General features: G+C 43.5%; 1 non-coding gene across 1 annotated transcript; it reads right to left on the bottom strand.

Moving 5' to 3' along the window:
* Positions 1–7908: 7908 nt before the first annotated feature.
* Positions 7909–8015, bottom strand: LOC125590830. The gene has a single exon (XR_007326832.1). It is a non-coding gene; the product is annotated as a small nucleolar RNA R71 (small nucleolar RNA).
* Positions 8016–12159: the final 4144 nt, after the last annotated feature.

Genomic DNA, 12159 nt, shown 5'->3' with positions numbered 1-12159 from the left:
CTCTGATTTGGTGTGTCATATCCAGATCAGAAGCCTTGGAGTATCAGGAGGCGAGCCATCTCTCTTGTGTCCCACATCAATCCACAAACCTTGATACAGATCGAGTCTTTGATTCTCTGTTTGCAAGGATTATATCTGTGATCCATCCTAGACACTAAGCAGGGTGATCCTGTGTCTGTGGAGCAGAAAAAAACATCTTTATAGCATCCCATAGCTCTAAGGAGAAGACCATATCCATCACCTTTCATCCACCCACGCCCCCTTCAAGTGATCCAGGGAGAGACAGTCCTATCCAGGGCTACACCAAGTGGTATCAGAGCCTCTTGAGGGTTAGGGTTTGAAGTTTTAACAAGGGAGCACGAAACCTATCAGTTAACAAGCTGTATTCTATGTCTGGATATGAACAAGAGCTTACAATTCCATTCTTCTGTGGAAAGATTGATACAGAGGCATACCTTGATTGGGAAAAGAAGATGGAGTTTCTCTTTGGACTCCAATACTACACTGAAAAGAAAAAGGTATGTCTAGCAGTCAATGGACTCTGTGGAAGTGCATTCTCATGGTGGCAGAGAGTTTCTCAGGCTAAGAGATTTGAAAAAAAACCACAAATTATTTCATGGATGGAGATGAAGACCTTGATGAAGAAGAGGTTTGTCTCGCAGTGGAAACTTCCAAAACTAAAATCAGAAGCAGCAACAAAGCTTACTACTTTAGATCAGCCTGCCTATTGGTCTGAATTGCCATTAAAACCGGCTGAGAGAAGATCTGTGGTTCCTGTTCTATCATTGAAACAAGAGGAGGAAAAGCTGCAAGCTTCTATATTAGCTTCTCCAATAAAACAGATTGAGGAGAGTCATAAAACTGAACCAGAACCAACAACTCTTTGTTTAAAACTCGAGGAGGAGGCAGAAGTTGCAGAAGCTGAGTGTGGCCACGTGCCTGATCAAATAAAACAAGAAGAAAAAGTTCCTGGAGGGTCATCTAAAGCTCTTGAATTGGTGCTTCCTACTGTTGAGCAAGGTGATAACTTTAAGTCTTTAGCTTGTGAGTTACTAACCAGACCTTTGGTATGTCTTCAGCTCAGCTTAGTGGAACATCTGAGAGTTGTTAAGGGCCTGCAACAAGTTGTTTTTGAACCAGGAGGAAGCTCCAGTGTTAGTATAAGAAGTAACAACAATCTGGTGCAGAAAACATTTACATACAAGCTTGATCTGCAAGGTTTCTTCACTCCTGAAAAACAAGATTTGAGGTCAAATCTTTTTGAAGGGAGAGAGGATGGTGTGATCTTGAGTATCTGCAGTAAAAATAGAGGAGAAACAGGAGGTAACACGCCCTTGATCAGTCCCATAACTGATCAGAACCAGCTGAGATCAACAAAACAGAAACTTGCTGTGGTTAAAAAGATGCCAAAGCTTGAGAATGAATATGGGGATCATTACACACGACCACCAGACCCTATGCAGCATGAGAACCAAGTTATAATGAGCATTGGGCAAGGTGTACTGAGAGAAATCATAGATATTCTCCTAGGCAGCCACAAGGAGCTAGTTCGGCCACCAGATCAATCAGCAAGGTTTCTGCTTGTTTTTAGAGATCTAATGCTCTCATTCTATCCAGGAGAGCATAGAACACATGCTGAGACAGCCATGGTTGAGGCGTGCTTATGGAGTAAATGGAGGGAAGCTTTTGCAGCAGCAGCTGGTTATGAGTTAAATGGAAAGGAAAGTTTTCTTTGCTACATACTAAGGCACGTGAGGGGCTTAGAGATGATTGAGCAAGGTTCCAAGAGCTCTCTGAAACGTGGAAAAGGATTGCAGTCCTGGGTATTTGATCCAGGAGATGATCATGTTTCTATCATCTTACAAGTCTCGGATTTGAGGACAAATCCTTTTGAAGGGAGAGAGGATGGTGTGACCCTGATCAGCTCCATACTAAAGAACATGAAGTCAAGGAAAGAAGGAGCTAGGAAATGGATCATGACACGACCTGATGAGCTTTATGGAAAGCCAAAAGGCTTGATCCATGAGGTACTGGGCCGAGAAAAGGCTATGGGCCTTGATGTGGCCTTTATAAAGCATGGACTGACTTTAAACAATCATGGATGACCTGTGACAACCCTGATTGACAAGGAAATGGATAGGATGAAGCTGGTTAGACAGGAAATGGAATGGGAGATTCAGTCTGATCGAGAAATGGACTGGTCAAACCGACATATGCGAGAATTGAGTTGGAAATGGAAGATTGAGAACCAGAGCAGGAAATGGAACATGATGAGGACCTTTATCATCCAAATGAGCATAAGGAGCAGCTTGGTCGGTCTTGGAACAAGATGGATCGAGCCCAAGAAAGAGTTGTTCGAAAAAGGCCTTTATCGGCCCAAAAAGTGGAAGGACAAGCCAGCTTGGATTATGATTGGCCCAATATGATTATGCACGACCATTATGGTCTATTTTAAGTTTATTTGGTTTTATTATTTATGTAAACTCATTAGGAAGAGGTTTTGGGCTTTATAAACCCATTAGGAGTCGGTTTGGTGTTTTAAATCAACTAGCAATAGGATTTGGTTTTGGTTTTCCTAAACCACATTGGTTTAGGCTTAGGGTTTTATGTTTTATGCTTTTAAACAGCAGCACCACGTCCATGTAACTTTCAATCGACATTTTTCTCAACTTCTTTGTTTTGAGTTTTCTCTCAATTTTGCTGGTGTGTAATATCCAGCTTGGGTTCTCTGATTTGGTGTGTCATATCCAGATCAGAAGCCTTGGAGTATCAGGAGGCGAGCCATCTCTCTTGTGTCCCACATCAATCCACAAACCTTGATACAGATCGAGTCTTTGATTCTCTGTTTGCAAGGATTATATCTGTGATCCATCCTAGACACTATGCAGGGTGATCCTGTGTCTATGGAGCAGAAAAAAACATCTTTATAGCATCCCATAGCTCTAAGGAGAAGACCATATCCATCACCTTTCATCCACCCACGCCCCCTTCAAGTGATCCAGGGAGAGACAGTCCTATCCAGGGCTACACCAATCCGTATCGTCACTTTGTCGCCCACACGTCCAATTATCTCCTCAAGTAGATCTTCTAACCAAATTGCTTGTTTGGCTGTCTCTGTTGCCGCCATAAAATCAGCTTCACATGATGACAACGCAACAATCTCTTGCTTCTGAGAACACCATGTAATAGGATTGCCACCAAGATAGAAAATATGACCTGTTGTACTCTTGCCATCATCTGGATCAGCATTATAGCTACTGTCGCTGTAGCCTATCAAGCCTTCCTGCAACTTAGATTCAAACTCGAGACCATATGACAAAGTACCTTGTAGATACCGAAGCACTTGTTTTAGTGCAGCCTTGTGAGACTCCTTTGGAGCGTGCATATACCTGCTTAACACGACCAACATATGCTCTTTGTTTTCCTTTCGGTATAAGGAAGGTTCCTTTAGGCATCGCACAAACCTTAAGTCTCGCAGCACTGCATTCAATTTCTTTATTCCATGCCCTTGGGGCTTGTCTCAAGCCATATAACGCCTTCTTTAGTTTGTAGACCTTAGTTTCACTCCCTTTGATTATGTAACCTTCAGGTTGTGAAACATAGACCTCTTCTTTCAACTCGCCGCGAAGAAAAGCCGTCTTGACATCGAGGTGATGAAGTTGCCAGCCACGTGATGCAGCCATTCCAATGATCAAACGCACAGTTTCAATATGCGCAACTGGAGCGAACACCTCGTCGAAGTCAACACCATGTTTCTGTATATATCCCTTAGCCACAAGTCTTGCTTTGTATTTGTTTATGCTTCCATCAGAGTTTCTTTTAACCTTAAACACCCACTTTAATCCAATTGCTTTACAATTTTGAGGAAGATCACCTAGAATCCAGGTTTTGTTCTTCTCTATAGACTTGATTTCATCGTCACAGGCATCTCTCCATACTTTCAATTCACTTGCTTCCTCATAGTTCCACGGCTCTTCGTTGACAAGAAGCAAAAGATGTTCACACTCGGCTTCGCATAATGTCTCATAATCATCCTCTTCACACATAAGTTCATAGTCCTCAAGATAGCTTGGTAACCTGCTCGTTCTTGTGGAGCGCCTCAGCTCCACTAGTGAATCCTCTGTATCCGCTTCATTACCAACCTCTTCTTCTTTGGTCTCGTGAGTGTCATCTTCACTTTCCTCAACTCCATCTGTATTCACTCGTGTACCTTGATCACCAAGGTAGTAATTAAAGCTTAACGTACTAGACCCGTTGTTTGAAGTCTTCTCTGTCTCGTCCCACTTCCAACCTCGTTCTTCATCAAACACCACATCGCGGCTCACAACTATCTTTCGACTGGTTGGTTCAAGAAGTCGATAGGCTTTTGATCCAGGCTCGGTTCCAAGATGAACAAGCATCCGTGTTCTATCATCCAGCTTCTTCAAGTGCGGTATGTTCACTTTCACATAGCAAATACAACCGAAAACTCTTAGGTGATCAACGTTTGGTTTCTTGCCTTTGTAGCTTTCGTATGGAACTTGTTGATGAAGAGTTCTCGTTGCTAGCCTATTGATTAGGTACGTTGCATGTCGTACCGCTTCCCCCCAGAGCCAGTTTGGGACATCTAAGTGTTTTAAGATGCTCCGTGTCATCTCGAGTAGTGTTCTGTTCCTTCGCTCGACCACTCCGTTCTGTTGTGGAGAGTATGGTGCGGTTAGATGACGTTTTATACCTTCCTTCTTGCAGAAATCTTGGAATTCATGGGACGTGAACTCCCCTCCTCTATCGGTACGAAACGTTTTGATTGACGCACCAGACTCTTGCTCGACCACAGCTTTAAAAAGCTTAAACTTAGTGAACGCTTCACTTTTCTCCTTCATGAGAATAGTTCACATATATCGAGAGTGATCATCGATCAGAACAAACACATATCTATTTCTTCCTGCTGTTTGTGGTGTTATCGGGCCACAAAGGTCTCCATGTATCAGCTCCATTACACTTGTTTCTCGAAAAGAACTCGCATGTGGGAAAGACTTTCGAACTTGCTTGCCTCTCAAGCAAGATCCGCAAGTCTCCTTTTCTACTTCAAACGCTGGTAATCCGGTGACAAGCTTCTTGTTGACCATCAACTTTAGGTTCTCTAGACCAACATGTCCCAAGCGTGCGTGCCACTTTGTTGATTCCTTGAGATGCATCAGCTGTAGACACTTGATATTCTCTGCCTCCATAACTACTTTGTATAATCTATTCCTTGCTCTCTTCGCTTTAACCAGTAACTTGTTATCTCGATCATAAAAGAATAGGTGATCCTCTTTCATTCTAACCTCGCATCCTGACTCAGTAGCCTGACCAAGGCTAATAATATTGCTTCGAAGTTTAGGTATGAAGTAGACATCATATAACACTCTTCTTTCACCGTTCTTTGTCTTAAAGAATATGGATCCTTTACCTTTGATATCAATGCGGGAATCATCCTCAAACTTCACTTTTCCCGTTATTCGATGATCTAATGTTGAGAAGTAGCCCAAGTTCCCTGTCATATGGTTGCTGGCCCCGTTGTCTAGGTACCATAGATGATCATCAGCTGCACTTTGATCGAGTTTACTTGGTGTGACGTTTCGTTCATTCAAAAACACAACCTCATGCATCATAAGTTCCTCTGCCTCTTGAGTAGCTTCTTCATTCTCTTGTGTTTCTTGTAGTTTAAGCAATCGGTCGGGACAGTTCATCGCAAAGTGTCCCATCTTGTCACACCTATATAGCACACTGATATCTTGCATATTTCTATTGTTTTATCCATTTATCCATGTGCATTTTGATCATATAGATTAGGATTTAGCCATGTTTAGGTTGCATTTTGCATACATGAGTCCTTATCAGGTATTGGAGTACCACATGGAGTTCTTGGAGGCACTTGGAGGCATTTGGAGCTCAAAAATGAGTGTTTAGAGTGGTCATTGGGCGAGCAAGGCATGGGAGCGACCAGTCTGGAGCGACACCACCAAGTCGCTCTGATCACCCTACTGGAGCGACCTAACCAGAGCGACAGGGAGAAGTCGCTCGCGGTTTCATCTCGGAGACGCGAGAACGAGCCCGGAGCGACCTCTCGGAGCGACACAGCGAGGTCGCTCCAGCTGAGAGCGACGTTATGGGAGCGACAGGGAGAAGTCGCTCGCGGTTTCATCACCCAGAGACGCGAGAACGAACCCGGAGCGACCTCTCGCAGCGACACAGCGAGGTCGCTCCCGAAGCCTAGAGCGACTTGTCGGAGCGACGGGCTGAGGTCGCTGTGCGTTTTATTTCTACTCGAACTTGTGATTTCTCAAGGGCCTTTTGGTCATTTCATTATGCACGTTTTATTTTCTAAACCTATGTTTTAATACTCTAGGAGCCACCAAGAGGGGGATCATCTTTGTTCTTAGAAAAACCACCAAAAATCTTTGGAAAGTCATCTCTTTGAATCAATTGATCAGTTTATTATTGAGAATTCTGTGTTCTTATCTATTTCCTGTGTTTCTCTACATGATTAATCTGAAATCCAACATGGGTTTAAGAGGAATCATGGAGATTAGTGAGTAATCACCTTTTGAATTCATGGGTTAGGGAGATTGAGGGTGATTAGGTTAGAACTAGGATGTTTTAGTGTAGATCATTCATATTTCCTTGCTAGTAGAGTGAGCATAAAGCATCTTCTGAGTTGGCCACTGAGTAGTTGAACCTTAGGCATTTCCCCCCCGAAAGGTGTTCGAGGAAATGCCCGAGACAACTCTTCTTAGCTTTTAGCATACTTTGCCAAAGACATTTGTTGTTAGAGGTTCTAAGATAGCCATTGGACTTGCTAGTTATGATTGCTTTCATATTATTCAACCAAAGACATTTGATGTTTGAATATGTTAGCAAATGAGCATTCATCTAGACATAGAGCTTGCTTAGAATTGTGTCTAGGCTTAAGGATAGTTTGATTGATCATTTGCCATCCTTAGTTCGATACTTGATCACCCAAGGTCTAATCCCTATGCCCATGAGTTCTCTTTTCCTTAGTCAAGAAGTATCATTCTGTTATTGCTTTCTAGTTTTAGTCATAGCTTAAAAACCCATCTAAATCATTGGTTGCACTTAGATTAAGTGAGTACTTGCATTCTCAGTGCTTTGATATCCCTCAGAACTGGTTCGACAATCATTTATACTACAGCATTTGTCTTAGGAGCCTTGAAAACTCCTAACATCAAATTGGCGCCGTTGCCAATTTCTGAGTAGATTTAAACATTGAGATTTAGTCAATTGCTTGAGACTAAGTCATTTTTATTTTCTTTTGTTACTGACTCTTCTTCACCTCCCTTTAATCTACAGGTGTATGAACTTGCGGAGCAGGGGTCCATCAAACCTAGTTCCAAGAGCAGCAGACATCAGAGCTTTAGAGAGAGAGTGTGCTAGAAAGAGAAGAGAAGAAGAACATCAGGCTCAATTGCAGAGACTGAACACTGACATGGGAGACGTTCATCAAGAAGATGCAGGCGTCAATGGCGCTAACAACAATGGTCCACCTAACCAACAGCGAGCAGCTCGCCCATTGGCACTTACGACCGTCCAAACATTCATGGTTATCGATTGGGAATCCGAGCACCCGCTGTGGCAGCCAACAACTTTGAGATCAAGTCAGGACTCCTCAACGTGATCGAGAACAACAAGTATCATGGCTTGGCTCTAGAGGATCCATTTGATCACTTGGACAGGTTCGACAGCTACTGTGGGTTGTCAAAAACCAATGGTGTCTCCGAAGATGCCTTAAAGCTCAAGCTATTCCCTTTCTCTTTAGGGGATAAAGCACGTCAGTGGGAGAAGTCTCTACCAAGCGACTCCATCACCACTTGGGATGACTGCAAGAAAGCATTCTTGGAGAAGTTCTTCTCTACTTCAAGAACTGCTAAGCTGAGAAACGAGATCTCCAGCTTTCAACAGAAGGGCTTGGAAGGTTTCAGTGAAGCCTGGGAAAGATTCAAGGGGTACCAAGCTCAATGCCCACACCATGGTTTCTCTAAAGAGAGCTTGCTGAGCACATTCTACCGTGGTGCTCTTCCTAAGTACAGGGCCAGACTGGATACAGCTAGTAATGGATTCTTCTTGGGGAGAACTGAGGAGGATGCAGAGGAGCTGGTTGACAACATGGTTAAGAGTGATGCAGTCTACAGTGGAGACCACGACAGAGGCAGTAGATCTGATGATAAGCAAACGAGGAAGGAGTTGAAAGCTCTACAAGATAAGATAGACATCCTCCTTGCTGATAAAGCTACCCAAGAGCAGCTGCACTTTGTTGGCAACCCAACCCAAGAGACACCAGCTGTTGTCCATGAAGTTGAAGGTTTGGAAGGTCAGGAAGAGTTGTGTTTCATCAACAACAATGGTAGCTGGTACAAGAAAGAGCCCAACTTTCAGTACAACAACTACCAACAGAAATCCTATTCCAACAACCATCAGAGTGGTTACCAGCCTCGAAACAATCAGCAAGGCAGCTATCAACCACAGCAAACCCTCCTCCTGGTTTCAACAACAAAGGCAACAATTCTTCCCAACAACAATCTAATCCCTCTACCTCCACCCTCAAGTCAGCAGCACTGATGCTCTACTGAAACAAATCCTGGAATCTCAAACAAGAAGTGAGAAGCATGTTGGCTATGAGTTGAAGAATCTTCACTCAAAGATTGATGGGAGCTACAATGAGCTCAACAACAAGTTCAGAGCTTTGGAGAACCAGTTTGCTGCCATGAACACTCAACAAAATCGCCAACAAGGTTCTCTACCTGGAAAGTCTGAGCAAAACCCCAAGGAAACCATGAAAGCTATCACTCTCAGGAGTGGTAAGGAGTTACCTCAGAGAGCTCTCACCAAGGATGCTGAGAAACAAAGTGAGGGGGTTGCCATCACCATAGATGATGAAGTGGTGATTGTTGATGAGAAGATCAATGACGAGATCTTGGAAAAGATAGTGGAAGCCAAAGGAAAAGGAAAGGTTGGAGAAGAGAAGAAAACAGTTAAAGATGGTGAAGTTGTCACTCCTGCAAGTGAAAGTTCTTTTGTTCCTCCTGCCTATGAACCTAAGCTTCCATTCCCAGGTCGATTCAAGAGGCAGTTGCTAGAGAAGTACAAAGCTCTGTTTGACAAGCAAATGAGTGAAGTCCAGGTCACAATGCCCATTATTGATGCTTTCATGCTGATTCCTCAGTACAGTAAGTTCCTAAAAGATGCTGTAGCTGCCAAAGAAGAAAGAGATGGAGGGCATGGTGATTCTCACTCATGAGTGCAGTGCTATCATTCAGAGGCTGGTCATACCAAAGAAGCTAGAAGATCCAGGATGCTTCACATTACCTTGTGCTCTTGGGCCTATGGTATTCGATAGGTGTCTCTGCGATTTGGGAGCTAGTGTCAGCTTGATGCCCCTATCTGTTGCTAAGAAGCTCGGTTTCACTCAGTACAAGAAGTGTAGACTTTCTCTGGTATTGGCTGATCGTTCAGTTAAGTACCCTGTGGGTATCTTAGAGGACCTCCCAGTGATGGTTGGAAATTATGAGATCCCTACAGACTTTGTAGTGCTTGAAATGGGTGAAGAAGCTCAAGACCCTTTAATCCTTGGAAGGCCTTTCTTAGCCACAGCTGGAGCCATTGTTAATGTGAAAGAAGGCAAGATTGATCTCCATCTGGGTAAAGGGCACGTTCTCCATTTCGACATCAAGGAGGTAATGAGGAGGCCAACAGTTCAAGGGCAGGTGTTCTACATTGAAGAGATGGACGCCCTTGCTGATGAAATCCTTGAAGAGTTGTCACTAGAGGACCCTCTACAGCATGCTTTGACTGTAGAGAAAGAGGCTGAGGTGGTTGAGAACCTGGAGAGTACTGCCTATGGGATGATGCTGGATTCACACCAGGGTTTTTCAGTGAGGATCAGTACGAGGAGCTTCCCAGATGGTTCACCAAGAAGTCTCAGTCACTCAACAAGAGGACAACCAGCAAGATGACTGGAGTGAACTTAAGGCACCTAAAGTGGAGCTTAAACCTCTTCCCCATGGTGTAAGGTATGCATTTCTTGGTCCTAATGAAACTTACCCTGTCATTGTGAGTAGTGAACTTACTGAAAGTGAGCTATCTGAACTTTTGAGAACACTTAAAAGATTTAGAAAGGCAATAGGTTACTCACTAGATGACATCAAGGGGATATCACCCTCTCTGTGCATGCATAGGATACATCTTGAGGATGAATCAATGACTTCTATCGAGCATCAAAGAAGGTTAAATCCTAACCTGAAGGATGTTGTAAAGAAAGAGATTCTTAAACTCCTAGATGCTGGTGTTATTTACCCTATCTCAGATTCTAAATGGGTATCACCTGTGCATGTTGTACCAAAGAAAGGTGGTATCACTGTGATTAAGAATGACAAGGATGAATTGATACCAACAAGAACCATCACATGTCATAGAATGTGCATTGATTACCGAAAACTAAACTCTGCATCTAGAAAGGATCATTTTCCATTACCATTTATTGATCAGATGCTTGAGAGACTTGCAAATCACCCATTCTATTGTTTCCTTGATGGGTATTCAGGATTTTCCAAATCCCCATACATCCCAATGATCAAGAAAAACGACATTCACATGTCCATATGGTACCTTTGCATATCGAAGGATGCCATTTGGTCTATGTAATGCTCCAGCCACCTTTCAAAGGTGCATGATGTCAATTTTCTCTGATCTGATTGAGGATGTTGTGGAGGTATTTATGGATGATTTCTCTGTCTATGGATCTTCGTTTTCTGCTTGTTTGTCAAATTTGTGCAGGGTCCTACAGAGATGTGAAGACACCAACCTTGTGCTGAATTGGGAGAAGTGTCACTTCATGGTCAAGGAAGGGATTGTGCTAGGACACAAGATTTCAGAGAAGGGGATTGAGGTGGATAAAGCCAAAATCGATGTTATGGTTGGTCTGCCTCCACCAAAGACAGTGAAAGACATCCGGAGTTTTCTTGGCCATGATGGATTCTACAGGAGGTTCATCAAGGATTTCTCCTTGATAACTAGACCTTTGACCAGGCTGCTGTGCAAGGAAGCTACCTTCAGTTTTGATGTGGAATGCCTACAAGCTTTCAAGAAGCTAAAAGGTGAACTCGTTAGTGCCCCAATTGTCCAGCCACCTGATTGGGATTTTCCTTTTGAGATCATGTGTGACGCCAGTGACTATGCTGTGGGAGCTGTTTTGGGGCAGAAGAAAGATGGCAAACCCATGTGATCTGCTATGCCAGCCAAACCCTCAATGATGCTCAGATGAGTATGCCACACAGAGAAAGAGATGCTGGCAATTGTTTTTGCCTTTGAGAAGTTCAGGAGCTACTTGGTTGGGTCTAAAGTCATTGTCTACACCGATCATGCTGCCTTGAGACACCCTTTTGGCCAAGAAGGATGCAAAACCCAGGCTTTTGAGGTGGATCCTTTTGCTCCAAGAGTTTGATATGGAATTAAAGACAAACCCGGAGTTGAGAATGGAGTAGCTGATCATTTGTCCAGGTTGAGGGTAGAGTCTGGTATCCCTATTGACGAAGGACTTCCTGAGGAGCAGATCATGGCTATCGAAGCAGTGATAGCAGTCTGTGAGACTGGTAGGAAGCTGGAAGAAGTCCAAGCAACAGAGAGAAAGAACCTTGGTATGCCGATTTAGTGAACTACCTAGCCACAGGAAAAGAACCTTGAATCTTGTGGGCTATGCCAAGAAGAAGTTCTATAAGGATGTGAAAAGATACTACTGGGATGAGCCCTACCTCTACATTCTCTGCAAGGATCAGCTTTATAGGAGAGTGGTTGCAAATGAGGAGATTGATGGGATCCTTGCACAGTGTCATGGATCATCCTATGGAGGTCACTTTGCCACCTTCAAACAGTTGCAAAAGTATTACAAGCTGGATTCTGGTGGCCACATATGTTCAAGGATACACAAGACTTTGTTTCGAAGTGTGATTCTTGCCAAAGAGAGGAAACATCACCAAGAGGAATGAGATGCCTCAAATCCAATCCTTGAAGTTGAAGTGTTGATGTCGGGGTATTGACTTCATGGGACCATTTCCATCATCTTTTGGCAACAAATATATCCTTGTGGCTGTTGATATGTCTCCAAATGGGTGGAAAGCCATTGCA

The sequence above is a fragment of the Brassica napus genome, chromosome C7, assembly GCF_020379485.1.
Source record: "Brassica napus cultivar Da-Ae chromosome C7, Da-Ae, whole genome shotgun sequence".
Taxonomy (NCBI): Eukaryota; Viridiplantae; Streptophyta; class Magnoliopsida; order Brassicales; family Brassicaceae; genus Brassica; species Brassica napus.
This window is presented reverse-complemented; position numbering and strand designations above follow the sequence as displayed.